General features: G+C 46.8%; 1 protein-coding gene across 2 annotated transcripts in view; it reads right to left on the bottom strand.

Annotated features, from left to right (window-relative positions):
- The window catches only part of PMP22 (peripheral myelin protein 22), a 55,175-nt gene that overhangs the window by 27,778 nt on the left and 1,173 nt on the right, over window positions 1–26,224 (bottom strand). The window contains exons 2-3 of one of the 2 annotated variants that reach the window (XM_082373374.1): window positions 19,384–19,541; window positions 3,255–3,380 (exon numbers count right to left, since the gene is read on the bottom strand). The gene's annotated coding sequence lies outside the window, so the exon portion shown is untranslated. Of the gene's footprint in view, window positions 1–26; window positions 207–3,254; window positions 3,381–19,383; window positions 19,542–26,224 lie in introns of those variants that run through there. The other variant, XM_082373372.1, reaches the window with a different exon arrangement.

A 26,224-nucleotide genomic window follows, 5' to 3' on the forward strand; every position in this document is an offset into this window, starting at 1 on the left:
AGGCATAGTTTGCCAAGACAACTCACCAGGCCAAACAGTGTAACCCCTTCCTCCACACGGCTCTCTTTGCAGTCCAACGTGACGGATGCCAAGGCAAGCCCCACCCCCCCCCCGGGGACAGGGCAGTGGAGAGACCGGCAGCTGGCAGATCTAGCCCCGCTGCTTCCAGCCAGGATCCTCGAGATGTGCCCTGGTGGTGCTCCCTGTAACTGAAGCCAGACCGGGCGTCCATCCAGTTTATTCAGGGGCTGGTCCAATGCTGGGATATGTCAGGGTGGCCTGAGAGCCTCTCAGCCTCTACTATTTAAAGAGACAGCGCCCAGCTTTGCGTATTTGAGAGTAAACACAATGATCCCTAGAGGCCCTGGGGGGCGTGGAGAGCCTGGACCCAGCCAGGAGAGGAGCTTTGGGTGTGCCCATTCTCACCGCAAGGGGCAGCCTGTGTGAGAACAAAGAGGTCCCCCAGGCCTCAGTCCCATCCCCCTCCCCTCCCAGGGGAGTCTGCAAAGATGAAATACACTGTGTGTATAACACATGCGTGCAGGTAGGTTTCATCCTTGATCAACAACATCATTTTAAGGGGCTCAGACATTGCACAGGTCATCTCTTCACAGCATCTCTGCAGGGAACCAAATCACGTCCACAGTCCCAGCCCCCCACGGCAGAGGGGCCCTGCTACCTGCCCTGTCTGTCTAGACCCCTCTGTGCCCCACCACATGGGCAGGTACTGGAACCCAGCTCCAAGAAACGGGTTCTTTCAGCTCTGTCTTCCATGGGCCTTTAATCGAGTCGTGATTAAATGTTGACCTTCATGAGATAACTCAAATAAGCAAAGCTCTGTTGAGAACATTCTAACCTGTCAGGCAGGACAGACTGGAAGAACAATTGAAAAGCCTCGGAGAGGTAGACAAATGAAAGCAGGTGTTCCTCGGGCTCTTTGCAGCTTGTCCCCCTTCAAGCTCGGAAAGCGTCCTCCATCTCTAGCAAGTCCTCCTGTGTGGAAGCTTCAAGGCAACGGGACTTGGTTTCATTGAATGAGTTTCCTGGAGTTCTGGCAGTTTCTCCCCCTCTTATGTCGAGGGTCCCCCATCCGGAGTGCCCATGCACGCGGGGACGTCCCTCTCTGCCACAGACGCTTTGCGTTCTGTTGGCCTCCGCAGTCAGGAGGTGGCCTGCTGGCCTTCCCCCCTGTCCTACCCACAGCCAGCATCTTTCTAGGCCCAGGGAAACAATTTAGCCTCTTTTCGTATCTCAGATCTCAGCCTCGGCTGTTCCTTAGAATCACCCGAGAGCTTGGGAATATCCTTGCCCGGGCCCAGAGCCATGGACACGGTGGACCGGGAGGGGGCTCAGGTGTGTGTCATTTCTAACGACCCCCGGATGTTCCAGCATCCAGCCAGATTGTCATATGGTGTCAGGCGGTCCCAGCATTCCTTCCAGCTGCCTTCTCTTGGGGAACCCAAATCGAGGTAAGTCCTAGTGCGGGCTGCAGCGTTACACAAGCTGTGGTCAGAGTCTTGCCAGGCACAGCAGGGGCGTGTGTGTATATTTGGTGTGTGTGTGTGTGTGCGTGCGTGTGAGACAGACAGACAGAGGAGATTCCCACAATCCTCCGCTGACATGGTGGTGATGGGGACCGATGAGCATGATTTCCCGGCCTCCCCAGACAGCCCCCTTCCTGGGTGCCCCCATGATCCGACTCTGAAGCCTGCATGACAGAGGCCGCTGCCCCTCAGGCCAGGACTAAGCCTGGAGATGTCTGAGAAGCTCGTTCCTGCTCCGAGCCCTAAGGATTCAGAGGAAGAAGGCTCGGGTAGGGTGGGGTGTGGGGAATGGATCTTGCTTCTGGCTGGATTGGGCCAATCTCATCAGCCCTCCATCCTTGCATGAGCTCTGCATCCGGGACCTGCTCTCCCAGCCCTGTGCCTCCTTCCACATGGCCCTCTGCAGCCAAGCCCTGAGGACCCGCTGGCTTTGGCTGTGACCTGTTTGACATGCTTCTGGAGGCTTCGAGGCATGGGAGCCGGTCACTGCTATGCTCTGCTGGCCCCTTCGTGGGTCGCAACACGCTGTCCCACCAACCTGGGCCAGGGTCTCTGCCGCCCCACAGTCAGCCGAGGAAAACGCCTGCCGAGACCTCTCTCCCCGCTTCTAGAGGCCCCTCTTCAGCCAGATGGGACCCCACTCCAGGCATCTGTGCTGAGCAATGTATCCTGAGGACCATGGAGAGTATCCACTGGGCTACTTGCCATGATAATAAATAGAATCGTCACCAGATCACATTTATGATTATTATTACCTCCTCCCATCTTCTAGCTAGGGAAAATGAGAATTGGGCAAACTCCCTGAGGAAAGAAAGTGAAGTCACATCAGACTAGCTCGTCCCAACACCTGGCTGCACAGTGCTACCTCAGCTCACTAGAGGTAAGTCATCCACAAGTCACTGACCAAGGTAATAACAGCAAGAATAGCTCACCTTTACTTGGTGCTTCCTGTGCGTGAGGCATCATTCTGAACATTTTGTGTGAATCAGATCATTTTATCCTTACAACAGCCTTTGGAAACAGGCACCCCATCAGCCTCTTTTTTACAACAGGGAAACCAAGACACAGTAAGACACTGAGTGACTTTCTCAAGACACCCCGTGAAGAAACGGCAGAGGCCAGATTCAAACCAGGCACCTGGCTGCAGAGCCCATGCTCGGTACCCAGGGCTGTTTGGAGCCTCTTATTGGTGTCCGATGTTCATAGCACATCTGTACCTTTTTCATGGCGCTTCCATAGATGTTATATAATCTAATTCCCTTTTCTCACCAAAGATACTGACACGTTTTATCCATTTACACATCCGGGTTTCTTTTCTCATTAAAAAAGGAAGAGAGGGCTTCCCTGGTGGCGCAGTGGTTGAGAATCTGCCTGCCAATGCAGGGGACACGGGTTCGAGCCCTGGTCTGGGAAGATCCCACGTGCCGCGGAGCCCCTGGGCCCGTGAGCCACAATTACTGAGCCTGCGCGTCTGGAGCCTGTGCTCCGCAACAAGAGAAGCCGCGATAGTGAGAGGCCCGCGCACCGCGATGAAGAGTGGCCCCCGCTTGCCCCAACTAGAGAAAGCCCTCGCACAGAAACGAAGACCCAACACAGCCATAAATAAATAAATAAACAAATACTTAAAAAAAAAAAAAGTAAGAGAATGTCCTAAAGCCTCCACCACCTGCCCCAGTCCTGTGCGCCCCCCTTTCCAGCGCCCTGACTTACCCTGCCTCGGAGGTGTCAGTTTCACCGTCCCGTGCGGCCAGCACCGGGTGGAACCAGCACGTGGCTGACAGTTTGATTTCATAAGACCATCACTGTCCTCTACGGGGAGGAGAATCTGAGCAGATTCTGAAAGTGAGAGAGGCAGCCCTTATTTTCTGCACTTACAGTGGCGAAAATGCTGTTTCATATAGTGTCTTATTTGAAGGGAATTGTGACCATTTTTCTAGCTGGAAACTGACGCTTGGAGAATTGACAGTGTTTCCTCCAGGGGCCAGCGAGTACCTGCCGGGGCTGGGACCTGCAACCAGCTCCTCCGATTTCCAAACCTGTGATTTTTTTTTTTTCCATTATGCAGATTCCCCAAAGGAAAAACAGAGGTGAGTCTCAACTGGGCATTTGTCCAGTGGATGAAGTGGTTGTTGGAGCATCAGCCCGTCACCAGGCACTCGGTCAATGTCTGGGGAGTGTTTACTCGACCAGGGAGGACTTTCCTGTCTCATGACAGCCAGCAGCCTGTGTGGGCGTTCCTGGCGAGGCCCGGACTCAGCTGGACTGAAAGGGTCCTCCAAAGGCCGGCTACTGCCCCGTCCAGACCCACCCAGACTCTTCTGAGCAGCTTATTATTAAGAGAGCAAGCAAAGGAGGGGAAAGAAGGCAGAGCGGAGGGAAGGAAGGAAGGGAGGGAGGGAGGGAGGGGGAGCGAGGGAGGGATGGGGAGGAGGAGAGGGGAAAGGGGAAGGAATGAAGCCGGTGTGACTTCTGTGAGTAGATCCCGCTAGAACTGGACGTGTCTGAAATTATGTCATCTCCAAGTCCCTGGAAGATGTTCTCAATGAACAACAGAGAAGCAGGTGAAAAGCAGAATACGAGACACAAACTCTGGTTGGCCCAAGACACAAACTCTGGCTGGCCCAAGGCCGTTCCCTAAATTACACAAATATACAACGTATCATGGGATAAATTGTACCTTTAGCTCCTTCACCTGTGGGAGAGAGAAAGCACAGACTTATCATGTGGAGCCACTGGCATGATACAAAGTACAAAGAATTCTTTGTTCCCAAATGCACTGTTGCTTAGGAAGGCCAGATTCCATAGATGCAAGCGGAGGGGGGAAGGCGGTATTTTCTCTGACATCTCACGAGCTGGCAGAGAGAGGATGTGGAAACAACTCAAGCAAGAGAGGGTCTGGATGGATTTGTACTTGGGATTGAAAACTCTGAAGCTCTCCTAAAAACTCTTACTCCTAAGGGACATTTTTCTGCTCTGGGTGGGGAGAGGCTCCCGGAGGTGGGGAAGGGGACAATCTTGCCACATCACGATGATGGGCTAGGAGAGGCGTGGATGGACTTTCCAAGCCCCGTGGAGACCAGGTGCGACAATGCCAATGTTGGTAGTTTCTGAGGGAGGTGTACAGGAAAGTCCACTAAAAGTCGAGGGAATGCTTGATTCAGGCAGATGGGACCACACCCGGCTGTGGGGCATTCATCACCAGCAAAACAAAAAAAAAAGCGAAACAAAACAAAAAAGGTACACCTGAAACTAACACAGTATTGTAAGTTAACTATACTCCAATAAAAATTTTTTTTTTAAAGAAAGGGTGCACGCAGACCATCCCGCAGGGGACCTGGGGGGGGGCACACCCGCGAAGCCTCGCTGCCTCCACGGTGCTTGCTTCTGTTCCTTGAGTGCCTCTGAGCTGGAGGAACGAGGTTGCACTTCAAGTGAACTTGAGAGCAGAGGTTTTCCTCTTCACGACTCCTCAAACCACTTACTCAGTGTGAAACCTCAGCGGAAGCCAAGGATGTTCACAGATCGAGGTCAAAACCTTTGCAGAGGTTCAAGGCAGGACCGGGCAAAGCTTCAAGTATTTTGACTCTTTATTGTTAAAGACTAGGAAATTTCTCTCCAGGGGACGTCGGTGATAAGGCCTGGGCTTCATGCGGCAACTACCTTAGAATTCTGATCTAGACATTAAAATTCTAGAAATGTGGATGTGCTACACAAAAACTGCAGCTATATGTTTCAGCACTTTTATAACGAAGGAAGACACGAATGTCCTAAATCTCGAACAATAGGGGGGTGACGGGACAAAAGTCGGTACAGTCCTCAGATGAAATGCTGTGTAGATATTAAACATAACGTTGAGGAAGATGATTTAATGAAATGAGGAAAAGTCAACAACGCGTGGTTGGAGGGGGGAGTTACAAAATACCATCCCTATAATTGATCGGCACTCCCCAGGTGCTGTGCTAAAAGCTCGCATTTGATACCTACAACGATCCCAGGATGGGTGGACCGCCGTGACCCCTGCAGCCCCGCAAGGCTAACCGAGTGCCCAAGGGCACAGAGCTTGCAGATGGTGGAGCCCGAATGTAAGCTTGGACCATACGTCACTAAATTCCATCATATGTGCCACCTTAGACTCATCCCAGGTTCCACGGCGACAAAAATGAAAGACTGCAGATCTTGGAGAATGACAGCCAACGTCTGTGTTTCCAACTTCTAACATAAAATGGGAAAAATAAGGTTGCATGCAACTGAACATATCACAGGGTTATTCATGATTAATAATCACAGATCTTAGCCTCGTGCCTCCGTCACGATGAGCCTCTGACTTTCCTGGTGTCAGTGGAGGAATTTGCACTCGGCCCACCCCAGGGAGGGGTCAGCAGGGCCTCGGGCCAGGCCATCATCTTTTGTGCTGTCTCCAGATGGGACTAACACACCCAGGCACGGAGGTGGTCGGACACCACTGAATTACAAATGAAATACGATGTGCATCTTACAGTGTTGATGGTCAAATGGAAGCATTTACATGGACCATGAGTTTGGCAACCTTATGTTGTTCATGTTTAAGTACATCAGGAGACTCAGAAAAAAAGGGGGGGAGTGGCCTGGACTTTGGTTGCTCCTTAGGGACCCTGAATAAGCCAACAGTTCTTTAGTTTAGCATGTGACTTTGAATCTGAGAATCCCTACGACCCTCAGCAAAAGGAAGGTCAGACATGGTTCAGATGAAAACTGTGGTTCATTCAACCAAGGGGATTAAACTGACCCCCTTGTCTTATTATCTTATTTCTCAGAATCTCTCTCCCTCCCTCCCTCTCCTTTCCCCTCTCTCTCGCCTCATCTGTCCTTTATGCCGTGCAACCATAATGAAATCAAAATACCCTTAATATCTGAATTTCAGTACCTTGTGAGTTCCTAAATCCTTGGAAGACCTCAGGACCCTTTTGAATTTTCCTCCCAAGTGATATATCTTCACGAGTCTCCGCAAAGGATGCTCTACATGACATACCCACTCCCCTATAGTCTTGGGTCCCTGAACTTATAACCGTGTCTTGGGAATCCCTAGGAGGGCACTAGGTGATGAAGCGCGTTCTAAATGCACGGTACCATGGGACGTTTGTTCCCAGATTTGGTCCCGAGACTTAGATTCCCTGGAGCTCACTACTGGAAACTCTGGGCTACGTGACCCTCCCCGGCCCTGACATTCTAGCCTCAATCAGTGGAGACAAATGGCAGAGATGGCATTTCCTCAGACTGGCTCCAGGCATTTCAGGAAACGAAGAGGCAATGTGAAGGTAGCAGGCATCGGCTAAGGCCTGCAGGCCAGCTAACTTCCCCCCAGCAGGGAAGAGACAGCTTCCACAGAGGCTGTGATCCTGAGTAAAGAATCGGCTGGATGTGGTCTGAGGTCATCGGAGCGACGTGGTTCCCAATCGCCACTCAGGCTCTCCCCTGTCATATGTTTATTCTCCTTTTAGGGGGACCACAGCATCTTAACTCGGGGTGGCCTCATCATGGTCTTCAGAAGAACACCCCAGACCCCAGTTACGGGGTTATAGGAGTGATCCGAAGGTGGCCTCTGGGTATTGGCCCCTCAGTGGTTTATATCTTGAGCATAGGCTGAGACTCATTACCTGAAAGCTTGCTGGCATCTAACGCCAATTTTTACACAGCCAATCAGTTTAAAAATAGCCAGAATGAGTAAAATTTTAGTTATTTAGAACCTGCCTGCTTTGCATACCCCATGAAACCTCACCTCACATCTGCAGGCTATTGATGAGAGCCTTGTGGTTGGTTGTAAGACCCCCAAACCGCTTCGGTCCTTCAGTCCTCTGACCCAGAGACACCCCACCGGGCAGCTGGGCGGCCTCAACGGGACCCCCCCCCTCCTGAGGAGTTCCTTTCCCTCTTCCCTTTCTGGATCGTGGTCCCTATGCAGTCTCATGCTGTGACGGACCTTGTCTCTCACGCGACCCTGTCCAAGAGCCACTAATGAAGCTTGCTGTGCGTTACAGCTTCTTGTGGTCATATCCTTTTTCCTAGATCAGCCCCAGGCCCCTCTGACGCACCCCAACATATAGAGAGAGGTGACGCACGGAGGAATATTGGAGCTGGTACACGGAAGCCCAGCGATGACCGTAGGATGCAGGCTGCAGGGGAGGGCGGGAAATCCTCCAGAGAGACAGAAACATCCTGGTCGTATCATCACGCAGACCATCCCAGCTTCGTCAAATGACCCAGCTGAAGAGCTTCTTCCAGAGAATCCAGGGTGAGAGTGGTTGGCATGGGTTGCCAGTGATGGGCCCCCAGCTGGAAGACCTTCTGACAAAGAAGCTTCACTCGATCCAGCTGAGGGAAAAGACCTGTTGTGGGGCTGGATGTCTGGACCACTGAGCTCTGGAAAACCTGGTCCATGAGCCTGTCCGTAAGCCTGGTGGCACCAGAGCCCCACTCTCAGCGCACCAGTGGGTGTGCGTCCACTCACGTGACTGCTGGGGCCATTTTTCTTATTTCTTTTTTTCTGGAAACGTGAGGTTTATTAGAAAAGGCAAGGAAACTTTTTCTGCAAGCTCAAGTTTCTCTATTCTTTTTTTTTCTGTTTTTTTAAATTGAGGTATAGTTGATTTACAATGCTGTGTTAGTTTGAGGTGTGCAGCACAGTGATTCTGTAAAATCTTTTTCAGATTTCTTTTCCTTTCTAGGTTATTAAAAAATATTGAGTATAGTTCCGTGTGCTATACAGTAGGTCCTTGTTGTTTATCTATTTTATATACAGCAGTCCGTACCTGTTAATCCCAAATTCCCAATTTATCCTCCCCCCCCCTTTCCCCTTTGGGAACTATAAGTTTGTTTTCTATGTCTGTGGATCTATTTCTGTTTTGTAAATAAGTTCATTTGTATCATTTTTTAGATTCCACATATAAGCGATATCCTATGATATTTGTCTTTCTCTGTCTGACTTACTTCACTTAGTATGATCATCTCGAGGTCCATCCATGTTGCTGCAAATGGCATTTTATTTCATTCCTTTTTATGGCTGAGTAGTATGCCATTGTATATATGCACCACATCTTCTTTATCCATTCATCTGTTGATGGACACTTAGGTTGCTTCCATTTCTCGTCTACTCTGAATAGTGCTGCAATGAACATTGGGGTGCATGTATCTTTTCGAATTAGAGTTTTCTGCAGATATATGCCTGATGGAGCCATTTTTCGCCCAACAATTTCACCGGCTGATCCCTACTCCCTATTCTTCATGCACAATGTTATGTGTGAATACCTGTGTTAATAGCTGAAACCAGCTGGTGTTGTCTTAACAACCACACAATGAATGAAGATCGATTTCCCAGTCTACACCAGTGGTTGCTTCTATATAGGAAACAAAAGTCATACAGTTCCTCTTACTAAGGTCACCGGACTTTACTGGCTTCTTCCATGATGACAGAGTAAACAGATGACTAAGCGTTTTTGGCAAACAAGGCCATCGACAGTCAGAACCAGACTCTGGGAGCAGTGTATTTTGAACATCTTAACCTCAAATATGTGAAGAGAAGGAAAACTGAAGGCCTCTTAAAAACATATTCATTCAATAACTCTTTAGTGAGCAGTTACTATGGGCCAGGAGCAAACAATGTCATTTGGTCTCTTCAATCTTGATTAGATGCAAAAATAGCCAGGAAATCTTCCCGTCCCTGTATGCCCGCCTCTTTGCAATGAAGCTTTGCTGTTCCCTCCATGAATAGGTACAGTCTGTTTCTCCACTGTTTGAATCCGGAGCTGACCATGTGACCTGCTTTGGCCAATGGGACGTTAGCAGGATGACATCAGCAGAGGCTTAACCCCCATTGTCCATTGGGGGTTACTCTCCTGCTGCTGGGCACTGTTCCCCATCATCCCAATAAGCCCAGGGAGGCCTGCTGGGTATCGAGAGACCATACGGAGCATGATCTCAACCATCCCAGCCAACATAGCAAAGGCCCCAGACATGTGAGCCACCCCAGGAAAGAACAGCTGATTCTGGCCCAGACCAGAAGGGATGCCACACAAAGCCCAGCCCTCAGCATCGTGAAAACCAATAATGTGTCACTTTAAGCCACTGAGTTTGGGGATGATTTCTTCCACAGCAGAAGCTAACTGATACATGAAGAATCACAGGGATGGCGTTTGGTACCAAACAGGTTGCATTCAGAAGCAGGACTCTCTGCCAGCAGAGCAGAGGCAACGTCCTCGCGGTAGTGGATAGACTTCGTGGCGCTCCTGGTGCTCTGGGGCCTGGAAAACGGGCTTTCATTGCTGGCTCAGCTGCGTCTCTGAAGAAGGAGAGTGGTAAGGTCAGAGAGACTGAGAAGACTCCTGAGCCTCTGTGGGATCCTACAGACACGTCAGATGGACGTGTCCCCTGGTCACGCACTGGATGTCATGCCACGTAAAATTGCTCTGAAACCTTCTAAATTCTCACTCTCGATTTCTACTTACTCACAGCAGCCCTGTACTAGTCTGTGAGCTGGCACCGGTCCCATGTGTGCACAATACTTCCAGCAGCATTGCTGTGGAGGAGGCTGAGCCCGGCCCTGCAGCTGGTACAATCCCTGGCCTGGAACCATGAACTCTCATCTGTGGCATAAGCTTGACAATTAAAGTGTTTTCTTTGAACACCGAAACAAATGGCACTTTTTCAATCCCCAACGCAAAGCCTATGGAAAATCAAAAAACAGGAAAGCTTTTATGAAGAACAGAACCCTTACTTGGGAAGAGCGCTGAATAATGAAAATAATAACTCTCAACGTTCAGCACTTCCTTGGCTAGAAAAAGTAGTTGTACTGGGAAGCATTGTTCTACCACCTGTGAGCCACAGTTTTGATGGCAGCACTGATCTGAGTGCCGGCCCTGCCCAGAGCGCTGGTACAAGCACTGCCCAGCGAGGGGCAGCTCTCAGGGCTGCAGGAACTGCACGCCAACCCGCGGAAGGCTGCAGCCTGCTTTCTGAGCGGCCACTCCCCTCCACAGAGTCACCACTTTCTTAACAGCCTGCAAACACCAGGACCATGAAGGGTGTCATTTCCAGAGAAATCTGCAAAGTACTTTAAAGAGCGTCCCTTGAAGCATCTTCCTGAGGGAGGGTCTCGCAGCCTTAAGATTTTCCCTTCATGGGTGGAAACAAAGTTTGACATATGTTGAACTGTTCTTTGGAAGGGGGGAAGATAAGACTTGTCAAAGAGTCAGGGCTGCTGCGGCTCCTTGGCAATGAAACTGCATGGAGCCCCAGGACATTCTAGAGCCAGCTTTCCTTCAGCTGGAGAGGATGGTTATCTCTGAACGGTACTAGCATCCATCCATTGCCAAGGCCAGAAGCTGCAGCATCCCAGACTCTTCCCCTTCTCTCAACACCAGTTACCCACTGGCCGCCAAGCGTTAGCAGCTGCACCTTGGAAATGTTTCCACCACCTTCATTCTCACGGCAACTACTCTATTTTAGGCCCTGGTTTAATTTCTCTGAATTACTGCCAAAGCCAAATGCTCTCTCCACCTCCATTTTGTCACTATCTAATTACCATGAATAATAACAATCATCACCAACTTATTATGTTCTGGACATTGTGCTAAGTACTGAAATTTTGACCTGAGATATAGTTACTATTACTTTTCACTAACATTTTATTATGAAAAAAATTACCAAAAAATTTGAAAGAGTGGCCCAGTGTACACCCAAATTCCTACCACTTAGAGTCTCTACTTGCTACCTTTTAGCAGCATTTGCTTTATCACAGAACTATCCATCTACCAACCCATTTAACTTTTATTCATTTAAAAGTAAGTTGCAGATGTCAGGGTATTTCACTCTTAGATAACATGGCATGAAAATCATTAAAGTGCAATACATGTTTAACTTTTTTGAGGTAAGATTTACATACAATACAATGTGCACATTTCAAGGGCACCATGGATGGAATTTGATGATTGAATCCACCTGAGTAATACAGAACGTTATTGTCAACCCAGAAAATTCCATCAAGCCCCTTGCTAGTCAATCCCCAGCCCCCAGGGGCAACCACTGTTGACAAATATTATTTTTGGAACTACTATTTGTATTTTTTTTTTTAACCAATGAGGGAAACAAAGCTAGAAAAAGTGAACAATTTGTTCATAGAATCAGTCAAAAAACCTGGGTGTTTCTATCTGCAGAGACCACTTTCTCAGCCCCGTTTTGTCCATGGAGCTTCAGCCAGGTGCCTCTACCGAGGTAGCACTGCCCACTGAGGGCTCCATGGAACATGCCAAATATTTATTGGGAAAAAAGTCCATTGGAGGATTTCCTGATGGACATGAGCATCTAGAAGAATTCTAAAGGTTCTGAGAAGTCCTGCAATTAAAAAAAATCAAAACAGAGCAAAACGAAAACCTGGTTATAGCCTATTTATTAGCTGACTTACATCCTTTCCTCCTGTAACAAAACGTGCTGTGATGGTGCTTTGAAATATCCTCGACATATTCTGTCCCAGGTGACAGGTGGGCTGCACTTTGCAGTGCCTCTAACGAACATTGTGTGTTCTGTCCTGGCTTCCAAGCCCTGGCCTACCCCTTCTCACTGCCTGGAATTCTCTTGGCCTCCTTCTCCTCTCTGACTTGTGCTCGCCTCCAGCTCTCAGCTTATTATTTCTTGGAAAGTTCCCAAACGCCCTGAAAGGACCGGTTAGGAATCCATCCCCTGTGTTGCTACGGTCCCCCTCACCACCCCCGCATCCCGCCCAAATAGCAGTCCTCTCCGTTGCCTTGGAGATCTCTTTTTATTTGTCCGTCTTCTGCACTGTCTCCGAGTTGGGCCAAAGCACCATATCTGACTCACAGCAGGTGCTCCGTGGATGGCTGTAAATTTTAACCTTGCGGCTCGGAGCAGGGCTGACCTTGTTGGTGCGTCCCTAGTACATCACAGAAATGAATCTGTGACAAAGAGCTGTTGCTCGGGCTCCTGTCCCGCAAAACCACAAAAGTCACAATCCTGCCACCAGCACACCGGGGACCGTGCACAGAGCTAGTCGCGGACAGTAATGGGGGCACCCAGGCTGGCTGCCGACCTCTGTCACGTCTGGTCCTGGAGGACGGAAACTGAGTGAGATGGAGGGGCCATCGAGTCACTAAGGCTGCCCGGGACCCTGGTCAGCTTTGATTTCAGCTCAAGTTCTCATATGTTCGTACAAGCAGCTCCTTTTGCTTCCTCTGTCTCTATTTCTGACAACCAAAATAACTACCTGCACATCGAGATTTTTAACACTTCTTGATTTCATTGCTGGAGAGTCCTTCTTTTAGGTTAGGAATGTTGAAACATGCATCAGTTTTATCAGATGCTTCCAAGGGTGGAATCTACTCCCTGGAGAGGACCCCGTGGACAGAGAAGGAGCAGTGCTGGGAGGAGGCGTGGCCCGGGAAGGGGGGAGGGGCAGGCTACTGAAGGGCGTCCAGACAGAGTAGAGCATCGGGCAGCATGTGCTTGGACCCGGGGTCCCAGGAGCGTGTGGACGGAAGGTGCTAAGGACTTTTGGTGAGCACCAAAATGCACCAGGCTTAAGTGCCTAACACACTACTTCTGTGCTCTTCACAGCAACCCCATCATCCCAAGCCAACCGAGGCTGAGAGAAATTAAACGAGGTCCCCAAAGTCACACAGTTGCCACGTGCTTACAAAGAACTACAATCACTACTACATGAGCCCCCAACAAAATCACTATTTTCCATTCACTAATGATGCAACTTTAGAGAATTCTTTTCCTTAAATCTTTTTTACGCCTAAAGTGGGCCATGTCGATGCTCCGCCCAAATACCCTCACATCCCATTTTATCATTTCTCTGCACCTGCGCCCCCAGCTGCCCCCATCACTGTGTTTCCGATGGCCAGTACCTGCAGCTCTTCTTCGAAGGGCTGCCCTTGGGCTCCTGGACCACTGTACCTGCAGACTCGGAGAGCTGGGGGGCCTGGCGCTCACATACCTGCCCTGCATCCCCACCTTGGTCATTGGCCAGACTGTCCGGCTGAGGAGAATGAAAGCACAGACCCCTTGCTTTGGGTCGGGGCAACTCGGAGGTGTAACTAGCCCTCCAAGCTTCCCCATAGGGTCAGGACAAGTTACCTTCTGCAGGATTTTGCCTGAGATGGTGGCACCTTTGCTTGGCTCCTCCCCTTTCACTCTCTGCTTTCTCCATCCCTTACCAACCTGCCCTGGGAGCATCTGCTTAGTAAATCACTTGCTCTTGAAGCCGCATCTCAGGGTCTGCTTCTGGAGAACCTGACCTAAGGCACGCCTCACATCCTTTCTGGAAGGCGGTGGGAAGGTCAGGGAAGAAGAGGAGGGGAGAGAGAAGAAGAAGAACTTTCGCTTTGGGTTACCCTCCTTGGCTATGACCTCGTACGTTTTAGCTTGAAGTTTCTGAGACATTTATTTCCCCACCACTGATCCCCATAATTGTTGCCTTTTAAGTCTGAAATTAGAATGGTAACAGGACATTAAGTTTGTAAAATACTTAAATAGGCTGGAAGGACCTCAGAGATTGGAAAGTGGCCCCTGATAGGCTGAACTCAGCCCACCGACATGTTTGGTCTACACAGCGTAGAACCATGGTGTTTTCAAGTTGAATACGTCGCCAGCATTTCAAACCTGGAGTCACATGAAAATGTCCATTTCTGGCTTGTTTTGAAAAACTGGGATATTAGGCAACACCAATCCTGCATTATGTATGGCAGCAACCATTTGGCTCCGACTTAAATAGTATATTAGTCAAGGCAGAATGGGCTCTGATAACCTAACATATAAAACCCCAAATCTTAGCAGCTTAACCCAACGAAAGATTAGTGTCCATTCACTCAAAGTCCAGTGAGGGTTGGTGAGGGCTCTGCTCCAGGCAGCAACTCAGGGATCCAGGCTTCTTCCTTCCTGTGACCCATCATATAAATCAGTAGCATCCAAGATCACTGGGGGGAGGAAGGAGAGGTGTAGGAAGCACCTTGGCTGTTGACCACCCAGCTTGACATTTCGCTTCAGAATCCATCGACCAAAACTTATCAGGTGGACCCAACTCAGCTACAAGGGAGACAGGGCAACGTAAGAGCCGACAGAATACCTGGTGAGTATTTTCTCTGCCACACAGGAATGTGTGTTCTCTGTTTTGCTGAATATCCACAGACCCTATTACCTGCTGAACATTGACATTTATTTGCCATTTATCATCTCACACCACTCCCTTCACTCATTACATTACCTGGGTTAAAAGGAACTGTATCAAGCTGGAGAGCCTCTGGGTCCATAAGAATTCCCCAGTTACCCTTTCAGGGTAGCCCAGAGCCTCGGACAGCCCTCCCCACGGAGGAGCGGGCCCTCAAGTGCTTAGACAAGACCTTCCTCCACTGACCAAAAGACGCCTAACTGTTCCCAGAGGCCAGACCTGTCACCCACACCTCTCCATTTCCATTTCAGCAGGCACCTGGCAGCAGGTAAAAGGGCTTTTTGAATAAACATGGTTTCCTTGCTCTTGTCTCCCAAAATCTCCTCCAGGAAAACAATGTATAAAGTGGGGACTGTGTCTTCAAACCAGGCCACAAAACCTACTTAACAGAGAACGTAGTTGAAATTCCCTCATGTGGAGGAAACAAGCTTTTGTGGGTTAGCCAGGAATGAAACTACCACTTAAAACTGATGCTATTGGAAACGATATTTCAAGGGCAAAAACAACCAGCTTATGAACTTTTCTTGCCATGATCACTTTTGCTTGTTTCTGGTCAGCGGTTAAATTCCTATCACCCTCCCTGGCCAGCAACAGAAGTCCCTTTGTTTGGTTTTTGACCAGTATTTTCCAAACAGGCGAGGGTCTTTCTCATCTTTTGATCTTAGTCACATGGTCAGTACATGACTTATCTTCCAAGAATCTGCCCCAAGATCACTCCCTTCGTGAAGCTTAACCTGACACTTTCCCTCTACCACTACACACTTTGTATAGAATAGAGCCTTTCTATTCGTGAGGAATACATTCTGAGCACTTCATGAGTTCCTGCATCGGGGCCCACCAGTAAAGCACCCTTATTCTCTCTAAATGCTCTGTTTTCTGGACAAGAACAGTCGTGTCCTTGGAGGTCTTTCATTTCTCCTCTTTTCCATCATTGTCACTAGCAACTGGATTTTTCTCAAGGTTGTTTCTCACTATACTGAGATAGTTTTTTATGACACTGTGAAGGTCACTGTGCCAGTCCCCCCATCACCCCCCCAGAAGCCAGCATCCGTTGGTGGGAAGTCAGCTGGTGTCCTCATTAATTTGGCGACTTGTTCTTGCCTGTACACTTCACACTGTGCCCTCAGCCAACCAGGTCATACTGCACCCAGCAAAATTAAAATCACTGCATGTGTGAATAAACTATGGTACATCCCAACAATGGACTATTATTGAACACACACAATGAGCTATCCAGCCATGACATGATGGGGAGGAAATTTAAATGCATATGACTTAGTGAAAGAAGCCAATCTGAAAAGTCTACATGCTGTTTGACTTCAACGTTATGACATTCTGGAAAATGCAAAACTATGGAGTCAGTAAAAAGATCAGTGGTTGCCAGGAATTTAGGGAGCAGTTAAGAATGAATAAGCAAAACACAGAAGGTTTTTAGGGCAGTGAAAATACTCTGTATGATATAATGATGGGTAGATGTCATTATACATTTGTCCAAACCCATAGCATGTACAACACCAAGTGAACCCTAAGGTAAACCATGGGCTTTGGATGGTGATACTGTATCAGTGTAGATTCATCAGTTGTAAAAACTGTACCACTCTGGTGAGGGACGTTGATAATGGGGGAGGCTGTGTAAGTGTGGGGCAGAGGCTATATGGGAAATCCCTGTACCTTTCTCTCAATTTTTGCTATAAACCTAAAACTTCTCTTTAAAAATAGTCTTTTAAAAAATCAATGTATGGCATAGACCTATGTAAGTACTCAGAGACTGCTGACACCATGAATACCAAGTCCATTGGTTGAGAATCTAATTATACTTTATTGCATTTATTTATTTATTTCCTTAGTGGCGTCTTCCTTCTAGGCTATAAGGCTTGGAAGGCTGGGACTTGTCTTATCATTTTCTGATTCCTATGGCTAACTACAGTCCCTGGCATAACATAGGCACTTTATTACTATTTGTTGAATGCATGCATGAAAGGGTTGTTGGAGAAACATACAAATCTCCAGGCTTCCATGTATTACTAGAAAGCCTGCACATGAACATGGGGACCCCATGTTTATATATGCACCACACTTTGTTAAATATTGCTTTGAGTTGTTTTACAGCTCATTTATTTATGTTACTTCAAGCATTTTAAATTTCCAACCTAATGATTCATCGACTAACCATTCTGTCACTTGGACTTCAAGACAGGTTTAAGGAAAATAGAATCTGGTACAGTAGAATCATAGGATGTCACAAGAATGCCTAGGGCAGTGATAAACGCTTCTTTGAAGGTCTTTATCATCTCACCATCATTCTCTATGACGCTTCCTGAATGCTAATGTGTATAGAAACTTTGAGAGCTTTCCTACAATAAAGTAGGAACCCTCTTTGCTTTTTAATCTGATTAAAAACTTAGAGCATGTGGGCTTCCCTGGTGGCGCAGTGGTTAAGAATCCGCTTGCCAATGCAGAGGACACGGGTTCAAGCCCTGGTCTGGGAAGATCCCACATGCCGCGGAGCAGCTAAGCCCGTGCGCCACAACTACTGAGCCCGCACACCCTAGAGCCCGTGCTCCTCAATAAGAGAAGCCACCACAATGAGACGCCTGCACACCACAGCCAAGAGTAGCCCCCGCTCACCACAACTAGAGGAAGCCCTTGCACAGCAACGAAGACCCAATGCAGCCAAAACTAAATAAATAAAATAAATAAATTTTTTTAAAAACACGTTATAAAAAACAAACTTAGAGCATATATGTGAAGACACACTATTATTATTATTCCCATTTTAAACACGAGGAAAATGGGGTTCCAAGTATAAAGAAACTTCTAAGTCCATTGGAGTTGGACTCTTCTGCCACCAGCAGAAGATCTCAAACTTCAGCTTTCTCCGGGTTCACATTATCTCCGAGGATAAATACTTCACGGCGTTGAGTGGCTCTAACAGTGGATCTGATAACTCTTGATGAGCCGCTGCCTGGAACAGGCTCAGGATTTTATGTGAACTATTTGGAGGCCTCTGATGAAAGGCCGTGCGGTATGAACATTCAGTCATGGTCAAAACATCTGAGGGACTGAGCTATGTTTATCCAGACCTGGCAGATCTTATGTTCAGAACTGTTTTCCTGGAGCACGCTGGAGGGGTTTGTCTTTGCCAGAGAATGTTCCTATATCGTTTCTCTGGAGTGAGAGGAGAGCATCGCCCCTGCTGTGCACGGCAGGGATGCAGCTGCCTGCTCTGCGGCCCTCCCAGGGGTGTGGGAACACAGTTTTCAGCAGATGCTTATAAACACTTTGTTCACTACACAGCCCTCCCAGCGCATGCGTGCGGACACCACGGCCAGACAGATATGCGGGACGTCCACGCCAGCTTGTAGACAAGCCCGGGGGTTGTGACGCCAGGTTCAATTGCTCTTTTCTTGGCCACGAACTCCAGCCTCAGGCCACTTGTGGTCTGAGTCCTAACCCTGCTCTCAGCACGTGTGACCACATGGCTCCAGGACAAAATGACAGAGCTGTGTTGTTGGGGATCCCCCTCTGGAGGCAGGAGATGGCAGTAGGACCCAAAGGCATCATCAATCCCTGGACAGATCCTTTTGTGAACGGGATGACTCGTTAGCAGCTTTAAAAGCAAGCCATTTCTTACAAGCTTGATGACCTAGTTTTACCTTAGTTTGGAAGTTTGGTTCCTTTTTGCTGTCTCCCAGACTTTACAGAGGCCTGCCTTAAATGCCTCCTCTCAGCAGGGCTCTAAGACATCAAAGGAAGTCACTTTCCACTCCCACTGTATTAGTTAGCCAGGGTGGCCCCAACAAATTGCCCAGAGAAGACGGCCAACTTCTCCCTGTGTCTTCACCTGGCTTTCCCTCTGTGTGGGTCGGCGTCTAAGTACCCTCCTCTTGTAAGGACCCCAGTCCTACTGGATTAAGGCCCACCCACACGACCTCATTTTAACTTACCTCTTTAAGGATACTTTCTCTAAATACATCACATTCTGAGGTACTGAGGTTTAGAACTTGAACATAGGAATTTTAGGGGGACACACATAACACATAACACATCCCTACAGAGAACAGTGTGGTGGAGCCTTGGCGATTAATGAGGGATTCTTCAAAGGGAAGACAAATTTGAGAGGAGAGAATTGCAGCATCACATTTGAACTCCCTTCCCCCCCAGAAATGAGCAGACTTGGAGTTTCTGGGTTTCTTCCTTTCTTTCTTCCTTTCTTTCTTTCCTTTCCTTTCTTTTTTTCTTTCTTTTTAAATTTTATTGGATTAGAGCTGATTTACAATGTTGGGTTAGTTTCAGGTGTACAGCAAAGTGATTCAGTTACACATATACATATATCCATTCTTTTTTAGATTCTTTTCCCATATAGGCTATTACAGAGTATTGAGCAGAGTTCTCTGTGCTAAGTAGGTCCTTATTAGTTATTTATTTCATATATAGTAGTGTGTATATGTCAATCCCAATCTTCCAATTTATCCCACTCCCCCTTGCCCCCTTGGTAACCATAAGTTTGTCCTCCACATCTGTGACTCTATTTCTGCTTTGCAAATAAGTTTCATCTGTACCATTTTTCTAGATTCCACATATAAGCGATATTATACAATATTTGTTTTTCTCTTTCTGACTTACCTCACTCTGTATGACTATCTCTAGGTCCATCCACGTCTCTGCAAATGGCACTATTTCATTCCTTTTTATGTCTGAGTAATATTCCATTGTGTACATGTACCACATCTTCTTTATCCATTCCTCCGTCAGTGGACAGTTAGGTTGCTTCCATGACCTGGCTGTTGGAAATAGTGTTGCAATGAACATCAGGGTGCATGCATCCTTTCGAATTCTGTTTTTTTCTGGTTACATGCCCAGGAGTGGGATTGCTGGATCATAGGTGGCTCTATTTTTAGTTTTTTAAGGAACCTCCATACTGTTCTCCATAGTGGCTGCACCAATTTACATTCCCACCAACAGTGTAGGAGGGATCCCTTTTCTCCACACCCTCTCCAGCATTTATTGTTTGCAGATTTTTTGATGATGGCCATTCTGACCGGTGTGAGGTGATACCTCATTGTAGTTTGGATTTGCATTTCTCTAATGATTAGTGATGTTGAGCATCTTTTCATCTGTCTCCCACTTTAAATCTCACCCCCTGTATTAAGCTTTCCCAGATCCTAAAAAGAGCCCCCACCTCCATCTTTACCTCCTTACACCACTTCCTTCATGTTTCTTCAATGGCGCTTATCCTACCTTGTCTTCCAAGAACTGCCCCCCATGACCCTGCAAGCACGAGGGCAGCCCTGTCTCCTCTTCACTTCACTGTGAAGTGCCCCCTGCATCACCTGACCTTTGAGGATCCCACACAAGATTAACTGGATAGAGTTACCACCCCTTCTATGTGTGCCTTGACACCACGTTCAAGTTCTTTATTGCTACCATCATCTTCTGAGTCAATGTCTTAGTTCGTTCAGGCTGGTATAACAAAATACTGCAGACTGGGGAGCTTATGTACAACAGAAATTTATTTCTCACAGTTTTGGAGGCTGGAAGTCCAAGATCAAGGTGCCAGCAGATTTGGTGTCTGGTGAGAGCCCGCTTCCTGGTTCACACACGGCCATCTTTTTGCTGTGTCCTCATGTGGCAGAAGGGCAGCGGAGCCCTCTACGGCCACATTCATAAAGACAAGAATCCCATTCATGAGGGCTCTGCCTCCCAAAGGCCCCGCCTCCTAATACCATCACCTGGTTGGGGGGGTAGGTTTCAACCCGTGAATTTTAGGGGGACACACAGTCAAACCATCACAGCCAATGAACACTAGTGCCTGAGAGAAGGAACATCTTCCTCTACCTTTTCATATTTTGGTTCACAGAAGAATGGACTTTCTCTCCCCTCCTTATGGAACACTTTTGAAGGGAGCATGGCTGGCCTTTCTCTACCCCCTTCCAGGGCCCTTTCCCAGGAAAGACGGGGATCACTGACTCACTGCACCGTGAAAATCATCACAGCACTGGGGCCGTTAGGTTCAAGCCCCTGCTCAAGGGCCCAACACTCTTTTTGGTATTACTAGCGACGTAAAGCCAGCTAGCTATCCTTACTCTTGTGCGACTGTCAGTAGCTGAGTCAGGAATTCTCTTGGGGCACGATCTCTCTCCATTGCCATCTGAGAATGTGGTCCCCAGATTTCAATTCTGGGGTAAGAGCCAGGAAATAAGAGACCCCCATCTTGTCCCAAACTTGAAAACCCTCTTCTAATTTCCCACACTTTGCACTGGGATATTGGGCTCTGAATTGGTAGACCCAATATCCCATTAAAAAGGAAGCATGCAAATGAAAATGCCTCTCTGTTGCTTAGTGAGACCTGTGTTTATAATCAAACAGCAGGAGGAGAGAATGTCCTTCTAAACCTCTATTCACACAGTGGCAATTAGTCAGAAGGTTAAAGGGGGATCAATTAAATAATTGGGGCATCTCTTGCAGTAAAGGGAAAAAAATAAACCCCATAATTGGTTGAGGGTATTTAGAGGGACATTGTCTGATAGAATGGGGGGATCACATTCTCTGGGGAATCACACACTTTGAACTTTTCAGATTATTCCCATTTCCTGAAAACCAAAGATGGAAGGTTTTCTACATTACCTGTCCCTAGGGATACTGAGTTTTGCTTATACTGTTTTCACAAGCCAACTTTTACTGAATATATATCCATCCTGTACAAGGACACCTATCTAATTCATTTAAGCACTTAGTTTTATTTTCTTTTTAAATTATCCTTTTTTTAAAATTTGTCATTTTTTGGTGTTGTCACTCTCTGTTGTTTTAAATCCCCAGTTCACAGAAAAGAATCAATGGCTCAAAAGTGGTTTGTTAAGAATAAGAGTGTAATGAAAATAGTAATATAAATACTAGAGCTCAAAATAACATCATAAATATAAATAGGAAAGAGGAATTCAGTCTAGTTCAAATATAAACTATGAACCTGCATGTGCTAGAACAGTGATAGGCAAGTAGATTTCCCGCAAACAACTCCAACTGGAGAGTTGAATGAAAAGTCTGACAAATGAATTTTTAAATTGGATATCACGGTACTTAGGAATTTCTTTCTTTCTACTCCAAATTGATTTGTCCTGTTCGGAAACTTTGTTAAATAGGAGTATGAAGATTTTGCATCATTTTCCAACAGTGACCTTTTCTAAATAAACCCACTGAGTATTTTTTTTCTAAATCAACCTCAAAATATTGCTTTCCAGTCTTCAATGGAATATTTTTCTCTAAGGAATCTAAAACTTCAAAGCCAACATTCAAAGACTTCTCCAAAGCATAAACAGGTTTGAGTCAAAATATTTTCCCAAAGTTTGCAAAACCAATTTCATAGCTTTTGACACACTTATGCTCAGAGAAGAAGTCGAATGAGCATGTGGAAATCATTAGGACCATTCACTACCTATTTCCAGTTCTCTGCCTTCCGTGTTCCTGACAGCACTGCATCTCTCGGCTGCCTTTGAAATCAGGCAGGGCCATGTGACCTGCTTCAGTCTGAGAAATGAGGGTGGATAAACAACTTTCAGAGCTCTCTCTCCCCCGCTGCCATGACAACTTGTGCATGTTCCAACACCGGCTTTTCCACAAGTCTGGATCCCAGAGTCAGGACGATGTGCAGCAGAGCCTTCAACTGTCCTGTGTTGGACATGAACTTTGCTGGGCTAGATCTGGGGGCCATTTGTTACTGCAGCATAACTTAGCCCAGCCTGACTGATACATAGTGATGGAATTTATGACGCAGAGTATTAACAGCATATAATGTGGAAGAACAACGTCATGAGGGGTGGTGGTAAAAGGCTTGTGTTTGTTTTTGGTTTGCGGTTGGGTGAAACCACTGATGTACCAACTCTTGAACTCACCTGGAATACGAGTGACATATATTCAAAGAAGAAGAGGCTGGCCACTTTTTTCTGTTGGAAACTTACAGTACAGAAGAAGAGGTATTTATTTTAGTGAGCAATTATTGTGTGAGTCATGGTGAGGATTGGAAAATGTGCGTAGGGGACACTAGCTAAGTAGGCACTGGGGGAGGAGTTGCCGTGAAAATAAACATCAGTCTTCTCAGGATCACACTGTGCATGTCAACTGTGATGCAATAAAGCAGGAAAGATGCTCAAATTGTAAATTACAACCGAGTGGTGTCCATTTGGCATATGTTTTTTCAACACATGGTGTGAAAGTATCTGCAGGAAGCATAAGATTTTATTCTCTACACAGACTGTATTGGGTAAAAGGCACTCAAATGAGCATTTGAATTTAAGAATGAATGAATATGGTTTTTTTTTAAAGCATTACTTGGTGGCACTGATAATATCACTTAAAGCCATTTCAGTGACGTCCAGTGCTTTGTGCACTGGGATGTGTGTGTGTGTGGGATACCTTAACTATATATTTGGCAATTTATGAAGATTCTTCAAGAGATGGACACTTGGTACAAATGACTTAATAGCAAAGAATTTGACTCTTTCCCGACACTTTATGATTTTTTTTTTCCATTATCAGAAGAAGAGATAGATGGCATTATGGGGTAGACAGTGTTTTAAAACTAGCCAAATGATGTCACAGAATTTGAAAAATTCAAAAGCTCAATGCAATCAAAAAGTGCGTGAGGAAACGTTCACTGCTCCTTCCCAGCTTTTAACTTTCATATACTTTTATTGTACTTCTGGATGTTTGAATAGACACAAAGAGTATGTACTTTCATGACTTTTAAAAATCTGTAATCATTAGAGTTTATATTAGTATATCCTACCAAATTACAATCTAAATTAATTTTTTGGCAAATAGCCAATTATTGAATGATCCCTCCTTCCTCCTACTATTATGAAGCATTGATTTTATTAGATCCATATATATATATGGGCCTATTTTTGGACTTTCTATTTCATTGATCTGTCTGCCTATCCCAGTTTTAATTACTATAATTTTAAAATACTGCTTCTGGAATAATATGTAAGAATGGCTGAAAGATTTTTAAGGATATTGAGAGAAGTTTTACCTTACAGTAACTTTAAAATCGTTATCAAGTAATTCATCTCTTTAGAAGATAATACATGCAGTCTCATTCTTCCAATATGTTTAATTTCTCACTCTCTTCACTGGCTTCTTTCCCTATACTTGCAAACATGAACAAGTTTTTTCTATCTCGAAGAAACTTGTATTGACTGCCTTGTGTTTTTCTGGGTGTTGCATTTCTGCCCTTCCTCTCACTGCTGGTCAACTCCTGTTCCCCATGGAACATAGCCCTGTTCCCCTTAAATTCCTGTGTTATCTGGTTACACTGTTCTCCCCAAAGAGAACTATTAAAAGTTACCAGCGATCTCCTTCATGCCCTTCAAGTCTCTTTCTGATCTTTGACCTTCTGTGACCCTTTACACGATGCTACACTGGTCCCCACACTGCCTGGACCCATCTCTGTTCTCTCTCCACTGCCCTATTCTGGACCTCCTCTGACTTTTCTGGAGGCAGCTTCTCTGCCTGCACCCCCTACCCTCCGCCTCCTTGACTCCCAGAACAGTCCCTCTCCTTGACGTTCCAATGCCACCATTGTTCCCAGCCCCTCTGGACATCTTCTGGGTGTGGGAGAAATGAGCCCCTAAGGGAAAAAACCTCGACACGTGGTTTTCCTTGAAGCCCTTCCCGTCTTTCTGCTCTGGCCACCACGAGTCTATCCTTCCTACTTCCTCGGTAGCTTCCACTGAGAAGTTCATTAAAAGCTTCTCTGGCTTCTTGCTGCCAATAGGTCAAATCTAAGTCTCTCAGCCTGGCACTCAGGACCACCAGTGTCAGTGCACAAACTTAGTTTGCAGCAACCATACCCACTGCTACCCTAAATTAACACTCGAGCCGAAAGGATCTGGATTTCAATCTGGACTCGGACGCTTAGTGGCTGTGTGGGCTTGGGCAGGTTACGTAGCCTCAGTCTCTGCAAACCCAAAGACCAGGGAGTGGCATAGGCAGTGGGGTTTACCACACGCAGCCTGTGTGTGTCAGGCACTAAAGAACCTGCAGGGTTCAGGACCCTTTGCCTTGAGCACAGACGCAGAACAGGGCCCATTTGTACAACAGATGGCAACACCTCTGGACTTCTGGAGGTAAACACTGGGGCCCTCCCTTTCTCTTCTTTGCTCTTAGAGGTCAACCAAGTGATTCTCTTTTCTCATTGCTCACCCCTTTTTGACCCAATGGAACTATTTTATTTCTTGGCATCCCCCGCAATACTCATGGCATTTAATAGACGCTCTATAAAGCTTTGCAAATAAATGGTTGTTTGAGACCGCCGAGTCATAGCATAGAAAAAAGATCCCTGAGAGTCAGAAGATCTGAGATTCTGTCTGGATTTGCCCTATTCTGATTCTGTGACACTGAACGACCAAATAGCTTTCCTGAGCTTTAGTGCCCTAAGTTTTCATGTGGAACCCTGCTAATGTTCAGTGTTTAATAGCTACATGTGGCAGGTTGCTACCATTTTGGACAGAGAGGATGTAGAACACTTCCATCATTGCAGAAAGTTCTATTGGACAGCGCCGATAGCTAAAACAGCACAAGAAGATGATGACGTGCCTGGCAATAATGTCACGAAATAGTCTTTATGGGAAATGCCTAGAACAGAAGCTTCACTGACGGCAGAAACACAGCCGCCTTAAGTGGAAGAGACAGCAAGTGTCTGTGGGATGTACTCCAGGGCATCGAAGGAATTAGATTAGCAGAGATTCAGACAGGCAACTGAAAAACCTCATCGTAAGCATCTGGGTGTTATCTGAGCTAGCTGCGTCATAGGAAGGAAGAGGGGAAAGCAGCCCTACTTTATGTGAGTCTCCAGCATTAAGCTAAAGCTACGAGGCAATTCCCCAAAACATTGCGAAGCTTCAAATGGGAAACAGTGGTTTTCAGATCTTTAAGCTTCTTAATCGATTAAAGAAATTGAGCTTGAGTTGAAGAAGCAAAACGATGGTATTTAGCTCAGAGACAAGAAGACTGGGAGGACCCATGTAAGAGATGATACCTTTCCCAACCCGGAAATTTCACCTGATAACACTCTGCTCGATTCTCAGGATCTGCTTCAATATATTCCTATAATGTGTAACTTTTAAGAACACCCCTTGGCCAGGTTTTGCTGTACCTGCTGTACTATAAGTTCCTAAAGGGCGGTAGCCATATCCCTCCTTCCACGCTTCACATCACAACCAGAGCACCTTTTAGGAATTGAGAGGATGTCTCTCCTTGCATCAAGCCCTCCAATGGCTACATATCACAAGTAGGATCGAGATCAAACTTCCACAGCCAGGACCACCTACATACTCTGAGGGACTCAGTGCAAAATGAAAATGCAGGGCTCCTTGTTCAAAAATTATTAAGAATTTCAAGAGGGTAACAGCAGAGCACTGAACCAAGCATGAGCTCCCCTGAGCCCAAGGCCCTGAGTGACGGCACAGGT

The sequence above is a fragment of the Balaenoptera borealis genome (assembly GCF_965194805.1).
Source record: "Balaenoptera borealis genome assembly, chromosome: 20".
In the NCBI taxonomy this organism is placed as follows: Eukaryota; Metazoa; Chordata; class Mammalia; order Artiodactyla; family Balaenopteridae; genus Balaenoptera; species Balaenoptera borealis.